General features: G+C 43.0%; 1 pseudogene; it reads left to right on the top strand.

The window, feature by feature from the left end:
- Nucleotides 1-5,537: 5,537 nt before the first annotated feature.
- LOC101441745 (general transcription factor IIH subunit 3 pseudogene) lies at nt 5,538-6,097 on the top strand (annotated as a pseudogene).
- The last annotated feature ends 6,833 nt before the right edge of the window (nt 6,098-12,930 follow it).

Genomic DNA, 12,930 nt, shown 5'->3' on the forward strand with positions numbered 1-12,930 from the left:
TGTTCATACATAAAATTGGCCACAAGTTTTTTGAGTATGAGTTTATATCAGCTTTATTTGGAATGGTCAAAAAATTGGAAACAATTCAGATGTTCTTCCATGAGGGCATGGTTAAACAAACTGTGGTACTTCTACACCATGAAATACCACTGAGCAAACACACACCAACCTGGATAAATCCCCCGGAGAATTATGCTGCATGAAAAAAAGCCACCTTCCATATGATACCATTTATATAATATTCTCAAAATGACAAAATTATAGAAATAGAGAACAGTTCAGTGCTTCCTACGGGTTAAAGGGTGGGGGCAGGAGGGGAGGAGTGTAGCCGTAACAGGGAAACCTGAGGTATTCTTGTGGTGATGGGAACATCTGTATCTTGCCTGTATTGATGTCAATATCTGGGCTGTGATAGTGTAACCTGCTTCTGCAAGATGCAACCTTTGAGGGAAAACTGGATAAAGTGTATACAGGATCTATATCATTTCTTACAACTGCATGTAAACCCACAATTACCTCAAAATAATTTCAAAAACAATTAAAAAGAGCTGATGGTAGAATATCAGTAAGTCCACTCTAACCCATACTCTATTCCTCCATCCCATGGGTCCTGGGATGGGGATGTCCACTCCACCTCTATATCGAGAGGGGCTTAGATTCCACATGGATGATGGATACGATTCTCCTCCTTGCAGTTGTTGGCACTCTTGATTCCCTGGTGTGGTGGTTGACCATCCTCACCTCCTTGTTAGCTGACCTGGGTTAAGTCCAATGAACCAGAGAGTAGAAGTTGTAACTCTGCTGAGGCTCAGGACCCAGCTGGCACATGGACATTCCAGAGATTCAAGTTTCCTGAGTATACACAAATGCTAGCACCAACCAAAGGTTCAGTAAAAGTGACAGAAGAGGCATGTGTAGAAAGGTCACATCTGAGTCCAACTCCATCACACTCAGGGATACAAATTCCAAAGTAGGGCCCACTGACATGGTACTGAGCTCTAGATATTAGCTAAGTATTATTAGTATTAGTATTACTAATTAGTAGTAGTAGTAGAATAGTACTGATCTTCTACTATAAAACTTTTTGTGACTACTAATAGAAGAAATTTTATCATTGATGGGGAGAAAATAGCCACAGTAGTTGCTGAGGGCAGGGAGTGGGAAGAAGAGATGTAATGAGGGGGCATTTTGGGGACTTTGGAGTTGTCCTAAAAGATATTGCAGGGTAAGATGCTGGACATTATATATCCTGCCATAACCCACTGAATGTACCGGGGAAGTGTGTGAACTAGAGTAAACCATTATCCACATGGTGCAGCAGTGCTCCAAAATGTGTTCACCAAGTGCAATGAGTGTGCCACAGTGATGGGGGAGGTTGTTGGTGTGGCAGGAGTGGGGTGGGGGGATGGGGGGTATACAGGAACCACTTATGTTTTTTGTAAAAAATGTAACCTTTTCTGTGATATATCTTCAAAAAAATACAAATTACAAAAATGATGGGGTTGGGGGGTGGGGGGGTGGGGTTGAATGGGACCTCACAATATATATTTTTGATGTAATATTATTACAAAGTCAATAAAAAATAAAAAAATTAAAAAAAAAAAAAAAAAAAAAATGATGGGGTTCAGGGAGTGTGGAGTGGGTTATATGGGAACCTCATGTTTTTCTTAATGTAACATTCTATGTGATCTATTAACTTTAATTAAAATTAAAAATAAAGACCTGTTGTACCCACGAAAACTGTGTACTTTGAAAAGACTAAGTGAAGACAAGTTACTTTTAAAAAGGCTCTCAAATAGGGGTGGCTGAGATAAAAATCAGGAAAAGATCATAAGCATCTATGTTTCTGTTCTCAGAATTCTTTGCAAGTATTAAAATAGCTTGCCCTAAATTATATGTTTAATGGCCCCATGTTTATGAGTTCCCTCTTTTTTACTGCTTTGCATAATATTTTTTACATCTTTTGATACCCTCAGCTAGGTTTAGGCATGGTTTGCATGTGCGATTCTTCTCTGCCTGTTTCCTCATCTTCTCCCGAGAGCCAAGAGCTGTTGTGAAGACTGAATAAGCACACTGCCCGTTGTGTATGCTCAATAAATGTTAACTTGGGAAACGGACTTGGCCCAGTGGTTAGGGCATCCGTCTACCACATGGGAGGTCCGCGGTTCAAACCCTGGGCCTCCTTGACCCTTGTGGAGCTGGCCCATGCGCAGTGCTGATGCGCGCAAGGAGTGCTGCCCCACCCAGGGGTGTCCCCCGTGTAGGGGAGCCCCACGCGCAAGGAGTGCGCCCCGTAAGGAGAGCCGCCCAGCGCGAAAGAAAGAGCAGCCTGCCCAGGAATGGCGCCGCCCACACTTCCCGTGCCGCTGACGACAGAAGCAGAAAAAGAAACAAGACGCAGCAAATAGACACAGAGAACAGACAACCGGGGGGGGGGGGGGGGACCTTAAATAAATAAATAAATCTTTTTAAAAAATAAATGTTAACTTTATTGTTGTATTATATTTTTAAAAGGAAGACGAGCAATCTCATTCAAACTTGGGTGATTGGGTCTTTAGTGCGCAGTCTCATGCTGGGCCCTGGCACATACTAAGGATGAATCGTACGTGGCTGAATGAATAAAGGAATGAATGGGAGAGAGAATGGGTATGAAATGGGGTGTCCATAGAAGGAATAAAGAAGGTAAGACAAATGAGCAACATTTCACAGAATCAACAGGAATTTGTGATTGATTACAAAGACCTATGGAAGTCATTAACCAGGGAAAATGGGAGGAGGGATTTGGGGAGAAAGATGAGTTTGCCCTTGAACGCGGTGACCTAGAAGTGTGCTTATGGGCATACAGCTAGAGATGTCCAGTGAGCAACTGGAAAGTCACATCCGGCTCTCACAAAAGAGCCAGAGCAGGAGGCAGGAAACGGGCAGGAGGAGGACAAGGAAGAAATGGATGGAGCTGGATAACTGTGAGGCATCTGTTTACAGGGTAGTTGACAGCACAGAAGGGGGTGGGCCTTCCCCTAGGGAGTGAGAGTAACAGCCTGAGTACCACTCAAATCACAGAAAGTACTTTTTTTTTTTTTTTTGGTCAGTTTTTTTTTCTTTTTTTTTTTAATATTACATTTAAAAAAATGAGGTCCCCATATACCCCCACCCCCCTTATCCCACTCCTCCCCCCATAACAACCATCTCCTCCATCATCATGAGACATTCATTGCATTTGGTGAATACATCTCTGAGCACCGCTGCACCTCATGGTCAATGGTCCACATCATAGCCCACACTCTCCTCCAGTCCACCCAGTGGGCCATGGGAGGACATACAGTGTCTGGTGATTGTCCCTCAGCACCACCCAGGATAACTCCAAGTCCCGAAAACACCCCCACATCTCATCTCTTCCTCCCCACTCCCTACCCCCAGCAGCCATCATGGCCACTTTCTCCACACCAATGCCACATTTTCTTTGATTACTAATCACAATAGTTCATGAATAGAATATTGGTAAGTCCACTCTAATCCATACTCTATTCCTCCATCCTGTGGACCTTAGAATGGTTGTGTCCACTCCACATCTATATCAAGAGGGGCCTTAGATTCCACATGGATGCTGGATGCAATTCTCCTGCTTTCAGTTGCAGGCAGTCTTGGCTCCCTGGTGTGGTGGTTGACCTTCTTCACCTCCATGTTAGATGAGTGGGGGTAAGTCCAATAAACCACAGGGTAGGAGTTGCAAGTCTGTTGAGGCTCAGGGCCTGGCTATCACATGGTCAGTCCAGAGATTCAGGTCCCCTGGGTATACATTAAACCCCAGCACCCAACTACAGTTCCAGTAAAAGTAAAAGGAGAGACTTGTGGACAAAGATCACATCTAAGTCCAGCTCCATCGCACAGAAACACAAACTCCAAAGTAGGGCCAACCGAGATGGCACTGAATTCCATCTGCCATGACCACAGAACCTGTGGGTCTCTATAGCCCTCAGCAGAACCAATACCTGGGGTTGTATCTACTTTATCTGTCTCTGGGACTCTGCTCAGGTGTGCATAAGGGTAAACCCTCTGATAACCTCCCAGCTCTTTTTGGAGACTCATAGCCATATAAACTCATTTGTCCTTTCAAATATTCCCCCTTTCTTCAGGTCAAAAAGCATTTTTAACTCCTGGTATTATATGGAGATTGAGATATTCTCCTGGTCCGAGTTGACCCTTTTATTCAAGTTCATTTTCTAGTTACATCATCAGCTGGTACTTGGTAGTAATCCCTCAGCACCAGGGAGGCTCATCCCCGAGAATCATGTCCTACACTGGAGGGAAGGCAACACATTTACATGCTGAGTTTGGCTTCAATACTGGCCACATTTGAGCAACATGGAGGCTCTCAGGAGGTAACTCTTAGGCACCCTGCAGCTCTAGGCCTTGTTCTTATTTCAGGTGCACAGGCTCACAAGCATATCATTAGTATCAAGGGCTCATTGTTGGACCTTCCTCCTTTTTTGGTCCTTGCCGTTGCATTTGGGGGATTGTTGCTGTTCCTTTAGGGACTGTAATAGAGCTCTCCTGGCTAGGAACTCAGCACTCCTTCAGTTGTTGTTTTTAACTGTAACCACTATGAAAATATCCAAACATTTTTATGTACCCTGGATATATGCCCTGTAGGACTCCCTGCTAACCATGTGTCCCCTGTCAATAACATTCCACACCAGTATTCCTCCCCTGCCATTGTTGACCTTTCTGTGATCCAAAACTTCTTCAAAAGTGAAGCTCAATATACTGCCAGGACAGAAAGTACTTTCTATCCCAAGCACTGTTGTAGTGGCCGTCTCTGAAATTTAACATTTTAGTCATCTACATGGACTGCCACACAGCTGCCCTCCCCATCTGTTGGCAGCAGTTCATCTGCTGGTCTATGTTAGTAGGCTTAAATCTAGTACATTTGGTAAATTTAAAATATGAGTTAAAAATCAACACGCTGGGGAAGCAGACTTGGTCCAATGGATAGGGCATCCGTCAACCACATGGGAGGTCCGCGGTTCAAACCCCGGGCCTCCTTGACCCGTGTGGAGCTGGCCCATGCGCAGCGCTGATGCGTGCAAGGAGTGCCGTGCCATGCAGGGGTGTCCCCCGTGTAAGAGAGCCCCACGTGCAAGGAGTGCACCCTGTAAGGAGAGCTGCCCAGTGCAAAAGAAAGTTCAGCCTGCCCAGGAATGGTGCCACACAGACAGAGAGCTGACGCAGCAAGATGATGCAACAAAAAGAAACAAATATTCCCAATGCCGCTGATAAGGATAGAAGTGGTCACAGAAGAACACACAGTGAACGATACAGAGAGGAGACAACTGGGGGGGGGGGGCGGAGAGAGAAATAAATAAAAACCTTTTTTAAAAATTCAACACACTGACTGCATGTGGCTCTGCGCTGAGATGCCAGGCCACCCTGGCTTCACACCAGGCTGAAGTGGATTTTCCAGTTATCAGAGTTGATACCAGCCCAATGTGGTAGAGCATTCAAGGAATCTCAGTTTATCAAAATACACAGATGCTGTGATGATGTTGAGAAATTCCTATTTATTCATGAATCATTTCAAAAAACTTGCTGTGTTAGCAAGTCCACATTCAAAACGTCTATTCTCATGCCAGGAGAGAATGGACGACTGAGAGGTTTCTTCAGAGACTCTGGAAACCCTTCATCTGAATTTAAGCCCTCAAGGAGTAAAGGTGGAAAATGCGAGCTGTTAACAGCAGCAAATGAAATTATTGCTGAAGATATTAACAATCTAATAACCAAGAGTGACACAAAGGGTCAAAATACAGAGACTCTGCTGGCAGGTCCCCTGCCAAAGCTCTTTGCTACATTTATAGAACAAACAAGGAAGTTAATCAAGAATGAAATAAAGTATTCTGGTGACCAAGGCTGCAGTGGACAGTGCATCGCAGCATATGAACTTCATGAATGTCATTTTGGTGGCACAGAAACAGAATATTTCGACTGATGCCTGTGTTTTAGATGCAATTCAGGATTCCTCCAATGGGCCTGTGACATCCCAGGGGTTGGACTTGCAGGTGCCTCCAATCCCTTCCTGACCAAGATAAGGGATCTCAGCTAACCCTGTCCCCCAACCCCACATTCTGTGCAATGTATTTAAAAATCCTTTCTGACCAGCTTTTGTGAAAGTACAAATCTGTGTCTCTTCTTTTTAATGGGATATCATCTGTCAAAGTCAGGCCATTATGTCTGACTTTAGGTTTTCAGCAATTGGCCAAATCTGGGTCCTTCCTGGGGAATGTAGGATGTGTGAATTTGAGCATGGTTTTAGAAGAAATGTAAACATGGTATATATGGATAATAGCATCAATCAAGCTAGAACATCTTACCTGAATCAACAGTTAATGTCAACAATAGTCAGATAAATAAAACACTTATTGTCTAAATTAAGATTTACTCCACTTTAGATATTAGCAAATATTTATTTTTTTTGCCTACCAGTACATCTTCGGAAAAAGTTACGCAAATAATAATAGCTTGTCACTCAACTACAAAGTCTGATTTTTTTAAAAAGTAGTCTAGTAGAAAAATTTTCTTCAGAAACAGTTGTGTTAAAAGCTTATCTGTGAAAGCTGTTGTCTGAGTTCTTAGGGAAAATTCTGGGGGGAGAACAGGCTCTCTTTAAAAGTTGTGTTGTCCCCAGACAGAATTTTTTCCTTTTTTAATGAAAAAATATAGCATTAATATTGGAGGACTGTGGAAACGGACTTTGGCCCAGTGGTTAGGGCGTCCGTCTACCATATGGGAGGTCCACGGTTCAAACCCCGGGCCTCCTTGACCCGTGTGGAGCTGGCCATGTGCAGCGCTGATGCGAGCAAGGAGTGCCGTGCCACGCAAGGGTGTCCCCCGCGTGGGGGAACCCCACGCGCAAAGAGTGCGCCCGTGAGGAAAGCCGCCCAGCGTGAAAGGAGGGAGCAGCCTGCCCAGGAATGGCGCCGCCCACACTTCCCGTGCCGCTGACGACAACAGAAGCAGACAAAGAAACAAGACGCAACAAATAGACACCAAGAACAGACAACCAGGGAAACGGACTTTGGCCCAGTGGTTAGGGCGTCCGTCTACCATATGGGAGGTCCGCGGTTCAAACCCCGGGCCTCCTTGACCCGTGTGGAGCTGGCCATGCGCGGTGCTGATGCGCGCAAGGAGTGCCGTGCCACGCAAGGGTGTCCCCCGCGTGGGGGAGCCCCACGCGCAAGGAGTGCGCCCGTGAGGAGAGCCGCCCAGCGTGAAAAGAAAGAGCAGCCTGCCCAGGAATGGCGCCGCCCACACTTCCCGTGCCGCTGATGACAACAGAAGCGGACAAAGAAACAAGACGCAGCAATCAGACACCAAGAACAGACAACCAGGGGAGGGGGGGAAATTAAATAAAATAAATAAATCTTAAAAAAAAAAAAAAAAAAAAAAAAAAAAGAACAGACAACCAGGGGAGGGGGGGAAATTAAACAAATAAATAAATCTTTAAAAAAATAAAATAAAAAAAAAATATTGGAGGACTGTTCTCTAGAAACTTTGGACTTAGTACTGAAAACTTTTATAAGGTCAAAAGAAAATTTAATTTCAATTAAAATATTTTCTATGTAACTTTGAAGTTGTTAAAAATCCTTTTAAGTTCAAGCATAACATAAGACAAATTTAAGGAATGATGCTAGTTTGGTTGTTTTTAAAAGTAAACTAAAAAAAAACCATTTATAGTACAAAGCCTTATTTGTAAATGAGATTTTAATTGTCTCTTTATATTACCTCAGAAGCTGAAGTGTTTGGTTGGGCATTTGATTAGATGATTTCAAGTGGATTTTATATTCTGGGTTTGTGATTTTGTTAACAAATACATAAACATTTTGGAGATTGCTTTGCAATTATTTACTAATGCTTAAGTTTTAGAATCTCTTTGCATATGTTGCCTTTTAAAATAATATTTAATATTAACAGCCTAATTAGGTGTGATGAAAATCACTTTTTTAAGTCTAGGAAATAAAGCACCATATATCTAATTTTAAACAAGTTGATAAGGTTTTATTAATTTTTCTTTGAAATGTTTTATATGCTTGTTTAGTTCTGTTTAAGTTTTATTTTTAACTTGGGTTTGTGGCTTATTTTGTATACATTTTTATAATGTATAAAAATATGCACACACATAAAAATCAATGCACAAAGATCTCTACCTCTGAGTTTAATAATGCATCTTTTAAACGATGTCTAAAAAGTTTAAGTGAAAATTGTAAAGTTTGTGATTAAATACTTCAGTTCCAAAAGTGAATGCACTGGCAGAAATCTGCAATCACAGCACCTGAAATCTATGCATGCATATATACATAGTCTTGTAAAATGTAATTATAAGGGTTTTAGTATTTTGATAATAGAAGTCAACGGGGGGGGGGGGGGGGGGGGGGGGGAGGGGGGAAGTCAATGGTAATCTTTTACATTTGTCACCTGTAGTTGGAAGCCCTAAGTAGACTTTTTTAAAAAATGTGATGAGGGGAGCAGATGTAGCTCAAGCGGCTGAGCACCTGCTTTCCATGTAGGTGGTCCTGGGTTCACTCCCTGGTACCTTCTTTTAAAAAGAAAATAACAGACCTCTCAGTTAAAGGAGAAACTTTTTAAAAACAAACATCAGTAAGCTATAAATCAAAGTGACAGGAGGTTAGGATACCGATAGGAAGTGTCTCAACAAAGCCGAAAGAAATTTCCTTCTCCAGGGGCTACAATGGCAGGTGCTTGAGGGCTAGAGATAGCAGTGTTCACTGGAACTAAAAGTACAATATTTACTTTCAAATTTTGTTTCTCCAAAACATCCTGCTTCGTTTCCTCAGGGCTTCCACATTTCACCCTGAAGAAAGAACCACCCACTGCCTCAGCTTCAGAAGCCCTCAGCCAAGTTGCCTCCGCACAGCACACAAATCATACAGCTGATCGTAGCCTAGTTGAGTGCCCAGTAAGTCTGTGTGGAAAGAAGATAGGGTGAAAGCAACAGCGCTAGAGAAAAGACATGAGAAAGCACTGCTTTTAGACAGGAGTCAAGCCTGCCTTGGGTGCTGCTGCTAGGGGCCTTACAAAGCCCATCTTTAAACAGTACCCGCCTCACAGGTGCTGTGAGGACCAAGCAGATCACATACAAGACGGCACTTGTGATTGAGGAGGCAAAATGCAAATATTGGCGAAAGGTGGGTGGGATGCAGGCTTTTATGATAGAACTCTTCCAGTTTGTTGCCCTAAGCTTAATGACAATTAAAACACTGCAAGAAGACAAGGCAGTGTGAGTACCATAGCAATCTACCATTACAAGTTTAAATTTTACTTAAACATTAACAAAAAAGTGAGATACAATTCAAGTTTCTATAGTAAGATTCAGAATGAAACTAAAATTCTTCCTTCCCCCTACCACAACCCCCAAACCCTTTCCTTAAAGCCAACACTATCAAACTTCTACTTGAATAATTTAAAAAATCACATACACATGCTTTTAAAAATGTTTACACAAATGAGATCATATCATCCTCTGCTCTGAACTTCCCTTTTGACTTGTTTAACTTGTTCCCTGTTGATGGGCAGCTAGGTTGTTTCTCCAGTTTTTGCTTTTACAATACTCTACAAATTATCTTTATACAGGTATCTTGGCATAGTTCCAGAAATACCTATAGGATAAATTCCAAGAAGCAGAATTAGTAGGTCAAAAAACATGTACTCTTGAGATTGCGATTTTACTCTCCAAAAATGTACATTTCACTCCCATCTACATATCTCAATGTCCATTCCCCACAAGCTGCCAAAGCATATATTTTGAAGAGTTTTAACTTTACATATCCTTATTGGTCATTTGTGCATATATGAACTGTTTCTTCACATCCTTTGCCCATTTGTTTTTGTCATTTTTTCACATTGATTACCCCACACTCCAGGTGGTCATTTAGCTTTTGACTTTGCTATTTCCCCCGAAACAGAACTTTACTTTTTATGTGTCAAATTTATCTATCTTTATGGCTTCTGGGTTTTGTGTCCCTCTTAGCATCTCTTCCTTACCCTGACATTGGTATACTGCCCCCCCCCATCATGCTACCAAGAAACCCAAAGTCAACTGATCCCATCCCCGCATTAATTCTTCTAAACTTTTTAGTTCCCTACTCTTAAATATGAAGTCAACCATTTATCATAAGATTCTAAACATATATTACAATAGAGTAAGACAGACAAAGAGTAGGAAACACAGACCACACAGGAAAGAAAAGAAAAAAATTTATCCTTAACACAATCATGAAATGAAAACAGGATACATATATGTAAGGAACATTTACACAACAGAAGTATACTTAGAAATTTTCAATGTTAATGGCAATTTTAGTCTATAAAAATATAGGAATGTAAAATAAATATCCCAGAAAATGAAACTTGGAAAAAAGAGAAAAGAGGAGAATATTAAAGTACTGGTTCAGGGAGATCTAATTTCTGAAGAGTTGAGAGTTCATGATAGAGAACAGAGAAAGGAAAGGTGTGACAGAAATCAAAGAAATAACTTGAGAAATTATTCTTTATACCTGATGTGTTTGAACATCTGAATGATTTTCATCTTTGTAGCCCCAGAACCAGGTGTAAACCAGATACCCAAATATTTGAAGACTAATTGTTACAAGGTATTGGGGCTTTGAAATAAAATAAAGGAAAATCAATCATATGACTAAGAAACTCAGAATTAATGAGCCTAAGATCCTTGGTATTGATAATGGATAATATTTTGTACTTTGGCATTCAATGTCGTACACTAGGAGCAAATGAGCTAATTATCAGTTGTCAACACTTACCCAAAAGCTGAAAAATGAGGACAAATCTATGGACCTAATCACAAGTGGTGATTAAGAATACCCTTGAGGGGGAAACAGACTTTGGCCCAGTAGTTAGGGAGTCCGTCTACCACATGGGAGGCCCGCGGTTCAAATCCCGGGCCTCCTTGACCGTGTGAAGCTGGCCATGCGCAGAGCTGATGCGCGCAAGGAGTGCCGTGCCACGCAAGCGTGTCCCCCGCGTGGGGCTTCCACACGCAAGGAGTGCACCCGTGAGGAAGGCCGCCCAGCGTGAAAGGAAAGAGCAGCCTGCCCAGGAATGGTGCCGCCCACACTGCCCGTGCAGCTGACGACAAGAGAAGCGGACAAAGAAACAAGACGCAGCAAATAGACACCAAGAACAGACAACCAGGGGAGGGGGGGAAATTAAATAAATAAATAAATCTTTAAAAAAAAAAAAAAAAAAGAATACCCTTGAGGGAAACAGATTTGGCCCAATGGATAGGGCATCCGCCTACCACATGGGAGGTCCAAGGTTCAAACCCCCGGGCCTCCTGACCCCTGTGGTGAGCTGGCCCATGCGCAGTGCTGATGCGCGCAGGAGTGCCGTGCCATGCAGGGGTGTCCCTGCATAGGGGAGCCCCACATGCAAGGAGGATGCCCCATAAGGAGAGCCACCTAGCCCAAAAAAAGTACAGCCCGCCCAGGAGTGGCACCGCACACATGGAGAGCTGACACAGTAAGATGACGCAACAAAAAGTGACACGGATTCCGGGTGCCACTGACAAGAATACAGCGGACAGAGAAGAACACACAGCGAATGCACACAGAGCAGATGACTGGGAGAGTGGGGAAGGGGAGAGAAATAAAAATAAATCTTTAAAAAAAAAAAAAAAAGAATACCTTTGAAATAGATTAGCAAGTAAGGAACCTAGAGAGCCAATTTTAAATTTTTTCATCAGAATGATTTAAAGTGTTTGGTGAGGAATGGGAGTGGCATTCATAGGGAAAACTCTAAAGTATATGCGAACACCTATTTCGCCTTATGAACTACCATCCTACCTATCACAGGGCACAACAGAACATCAGGTCATTAAAGCAAAGGGGCTAAATTTAACTTGGCAAGCAGGCAAGATTGAAGTATAAATACAGTCTGTAAAGCCAAAGGATTGTAAAGATAGTACCAGTTTGGAGTTAGGAAAGTAAAACCCAAAAAATGGGACAGAATCCATGGCTCACATTCCAGCAGAGGGGTGGGGAAGTGAGGAGACCATTAAAAAAAAAAAAAAAAGATTTACAAGTGAGAGAAAAGAACTCAGGAGAGGGAAACGGACTTGGCCCAGTGGTTGGGGCGTCCGTCTACCACATGGGAGGTCCGCGGTTCAAACCCCGGGCCTCCTTGACCCGTGTGGAGCTGGCCCATGCACAGTGCTGATGCCAGCAAGCAGTGCTGCACCACGCAGGGGTGTCCCCCGCGTTGGGGAGCCCCATGTGCAAGGAGTGCGCCCATAAGGAGAACCGCCCAGTGAGAGAGTGCAGCCTGCCCAGGAATGGCGCCACCCACACTTCCCGTGCCGCTGATGACAACAGAAGCAAAGAAACAAGATGCAGCAAATAGACACAGAGAACAGACAACTGGGGGGGGGGGGGAGATTAAATAAATAAATATTAAAACCAAAAAACCACTCAGGAGAGAATCTAGAAAATGGAAAGTTTACCTTGCCATTTCCACTTCCAGGACTTAAATATTCAGGGACTACATAGTAATTATACAAAATGCCTTTCCACTTGGGGCATACCTCTAAGATCTTCCCAGTAAAATGTGAGTGAGGTCTATAGATGGGCTTTAGATGTCTGCGAATACCCACGTCCGATGCACAAGTCCTTGGGAAAGGCAGGGCTGCTGCTCCATCAGGCCCTGAGGACAAGGCGCTATTCTACAGCTGACCCTCAGATCTTGAAATCTAACGGAATATGCCCGGCTGGGTTTGGAATGGTTTGGAAGCCATAACCCATTTTCCTTCCAATTTCTCGCTATGGGAATAGGCATGTTTATCCAACGACTGTCCCTCCATTGGATATTGGAAGCAGGTAACTTGTTCTCAAGGTTTCACAGTCCAGA

This window comes from Dasypus novemcinctus, chromosome 20 (assembly GCF_030445035.2).
Source record: "Dasypus novemcinctus isolate mDasNov1 chromosome 20, mDasNov1.1.hap2, whole genome shotgun sequence".
NCBI classification, from domain to species: domain Eukaryota; kingdom Metazoa; phylum Chordata; class Mammalia; order Cingulata; family Dasypodidae; genus Dasypus; species Dasypus novemcinctus.